The sequence below is a fragment of the Cicer arietinum genome, chromosome 7, assembly GCF_000331145.2.
Source record: "Cicer arietinum cultivar CDC Frontier isolate Library 1 chromosome 7, Cicar.CDCFrontier_v2.0, whole genome shotgun sequence".
Lineage (NCBI taxonomy): Eukaryota > Viridiplantae > Streptophyta > Magnoliopsida > Fabales > Fabaceae > Cicer > Cicer arietinum.
In genome coordinates this window covers 32,407,628-32,411,343 of record NC_021166.2, presented here as the reverse complement: position 1 = coordinate 32,411,343, position 3,716 = coordinate 32,407,628, and the positions used below count along the sequence as shown (strand labels likewise).

Here is a 3,716-nt window from a genome sequence, read left to right as displayed (position 1 = left end):
TAAAAATTTCTCATAATTAAATATCATAAGGTGGGTCCAAAAATGTAAGTCATCTACTACTTAACAGATAAGAATTTATTTTGTTTCTATTAAATAAATTATTTATTCATAGTTATATTATAACTAATACATACACCATGAATTCTATTTATTAATTCAAATTTAATATTTAAATATGTTCTATGGTAAATCCAAATAAATATCACAATAGAAGCGTCACTATCATTGAGAAATACACTTGATATTTATGACAATTTATTTACACCACTTTAAATATATTAATGTATTAAATATACATCTTAAACCATACATATTTGTACTTGTCAAAATTTACGACAACAAAATTATAAATAAACTTTCTTCCACCCGCCAATCATAAATTATTGTTCTTAGTCTAAAAACATCAACCATAGATAAACAAAAATTTCATCAAAACATACTATTAATTTTCCAAATCATATCTCCATATTATTATATATGCATCCGAAAAATAAAAGGTTATTATATATCTATTTCAAACAGGAATGTAATATATAAATGTATTAATACTAAATAACTTATGTGTTCAACCAAAAATTTTCATATGATTATTTTTAAGACTTTAATTAATCTTCAAAATCCAAACAAGCAAAATTCATGCATAAACCATATTAAATTCACATACTTGAATATATTCTAAATCATGCATATCAAATCTAACCACGTGTTAAATTTAACATAAATAAATATAATTATTTTAGAGCACCACATATGAATTTAGAACTTCAAATATATCATATATATTCATATAAATTAAATGTGTACCTTTCACCATGGTCAAGAAAGTTCATCTCCTTTAAAAGTTGCAGTCATAAATAAATTTGATAATCGAAAATTGAACCTAAAGATTGTTGGATCTTTTGTTGGGGGTATGCTGCAAATCTTGAACAAGAAGAGGATGAACTTGATGATGATGAAAGTTGCACAAATAAACTCCAAAGCGTGTGCATCACACTAAGCTTTAGGTTCGATTCGCCCCCATCAATCTATATATATTGGATGCAAATGGGTTAACCGGTGAATCCCTTCAGGATACATTGGAATCCTTGAAGTGAATTGCACATTCAAATCAAGTTTATCTATCAATGATAGTTTACAATATAAAGTTCTTTCATTTACTCTCGTGCCCTAGAGAAAAGAAGAAATGGCTCAGAAATATTTTTGACATAATTTTGAGTCATGTAACATGAATTTTGTGTTGTTTTCCTTGTGTGTTTTCTGCCTCTTAAGTATCTCTATTTATAGAGATATTCATACCAATTGGTGAAAGAAAACAACTCTTGAACTCAAATCAATTGGTGAAAGAAAACAACTCTTGATCAAATGGTACATTAAATTATTTAATTTTGCTACATTAATATATCTATTAGAGAATTCCAAATATATTTTAGAAATTCCTCTCACAAATATTACTACCTATAGTTACGCTGCTCCGTGCATCTTAGCAAATTAGTAATAGTTATATCTGAAAAGTCACATATGCAAAATAAACAAAAAGGTAAGCATATGCTGCATAAACAAAAACAATGCTTAAAGAATATTGATTCAAGAACCAGAAGAATAATGAAAATACATATCTTTACAATTGTTTCTCAAAGAGAACTATGCAATTCATGTGAAAAGGAAAAAAAATCCAAAGAGAAGTGTCAAAACCCTTTTAAGAATCATCACACAAAAACTTGCAAAATCACACCTTGCGCAACTCAACACTGATTCTTAACCTTTCACAATAGTTCTCCAAAACTCCGTAAAGAAATTTTTTTTTTTTTTTACAAACACTTTAACAGTTCTATTTTGGAGGAAACAAATGATATTTAGATGAAAGTCATTTTCTTGGGAAAAATGAGGAAAACACTTTGTTGGGTTTATGGAATATTGGTGTCAATTTATAATTGGTTAAATAACATTTAAAAGTATAAAAATAGTACCTTTGAGCCAAATCAATGCTCCTTAGTATGGTCCATCCCAACATTTCTCAATATACCTATGGAAAAATAATCAAATTCCATTAACGTTGGGATATTTAATTGCCTAACAAAACATGATAAATCCATAAACTACTATTTTTCTATGTTGTCAAAACCAAAATGTAAGGAAGCCATAAGATTAGTGTAACTAAAAAAATCAAAAACCATCTTAGAGAAATGTAGTCCATCGACATTAAAAGTTAGATGCTTTAGGATAGTTCATGACACGATTTAACTATACTCTCTTGGCTTTGAGTGAGGAATAAAATCAAACATGTGGTAGAGGTTTTATGTGAGAACCAAAAGAAAAGTCTATGATGAGAACATAACCAAGTAATCCAAGAACAACTTAAACCATTCCCATTTTTCAAAATTATGCATTAAACGGTGCAACAATACCAAGAGTGTAATTGGAAAACTTGAGAGAAGAAAACAATATTAATAAATATGAAATGAATCAGATAATTTTTTCTTTCAAATTTTGTGTATAAAGATGAAGGATAAAGATATAGAACATACACTGATTTTATTTCTTCCTACTCCAACATCACAGCGCAAATCCCATCCACATTCAATGTGTTATGTTTTTTTTTGTTTCAGCAACATCCGTCGTCTTCCAATGGTCATGGTTTTATTGTCCTTCCTTGGAAAGAAATAGATAGAAGAGAGAGAATTTAGTTTTCCTCAATGGTTCTACTTCGAATTTTTTTGGTTTCCTTCAATTCCACTTCTTCCCTTTTATTGATTCGATTATTTTACTGAACCATAACTTAAATTGTAATGTGGATGATGGAAAAACAGAGAAGAGAAGGAAGAATTTGTCACAAAAAAAAAAGTAAAAAGGAAAAAGAGTGGAACCTATGAGAGAGTGGCGATGAAAAGTGGGGGAATTTGAATTTTGAAAGTTAAAGATTTTACCATGAAAGTTTAACTTAAAAGAAAAAAATTCAGGTTTTGTTTCTTTCAAATTGAGAAAGTTCTTTCTTCATATAGATTCAATTTAAGATTTAAGATTGATCAAGTATAGCTTCGTTAATTGATTTAGGCTATATCTATCATAAGATAGTTATTTTGTTATATTTGAAAGAAAGTATTATTCTAAGTTCACTATATGTGTTTCCGATGATTTAGTCTTGATTTAGGCTTTATCTACGATAACATAATTATTTTTGAAAGAAAGTATTGTTCTAAGTATATCATATGTGTTTCTAATGATTTGGTCTTGAAGGCGACCCCTAACCATTTTTCAGCTTTTTGGATCTTGTGCAATTTGATTGTGATTATACTCAACTTGAACTTTCTAATCCATAATAGTTTGTTGAGTTGGTTCTAATTCCTTGTCATCTTTTCTTTGAGAAACCAGATCATCACACTCAAAAAATAATATGCATGCTGATTTGTATGAGTTTTTAAATAGTTGTATCTATATCCTTTTGAAATATCTGAATATCATAAAAATATAGTTTTTTCTAACTTTAGATCAAATTTTTCCACATTATCTTTGTTATTTAGGATATAATAATAACATTAAAAAATGTGAAAATAGGAAATGTTTGGTGGTTTTTTATTTTTCTAGAGTTCATATAGTGTTTTGTTTAATTTTTTTTTATTGAAACACAAATTAAAATGTAGTATTTTGTGTTGATGGTTTCTGCACAAAATTATTTATCCCCATTTGATTCATTTAACATGGTTCTAAACATTTCTTGT

At 27.7% G+C, this 3,716-nt stretch overlaps 1 long non-coding RNA gene across 2 annotated transcripts; it reads right to left on the bottom strand.

Moving 5' to 3' along the window:
• Positions 1–209: 209 nt before the first annotated feature.
• Positions 210–3,047, bottom strand: LOC105852548 (uncharacterized). 2 transcript variants are annotated; one of them, XR_001144453.3, is made up of 4 exons: positions 2,526–3,047; positions 1,968–2,023; positions 1,456–1,504; positions 210–1,025 (listed from the first exon to the last, which is right to left on the bottom strand). It is a non-coding gene; the product is annotated as an uncharacterized lncRNA (long non-coding RNA). The 2 variants fall into 2 exon arrangements; XR_012161412.1 differs by lacking the exon at positions 1,456–1,504.
• Positions 3,048–3,716: the final 669 nt, after the last annotated feature.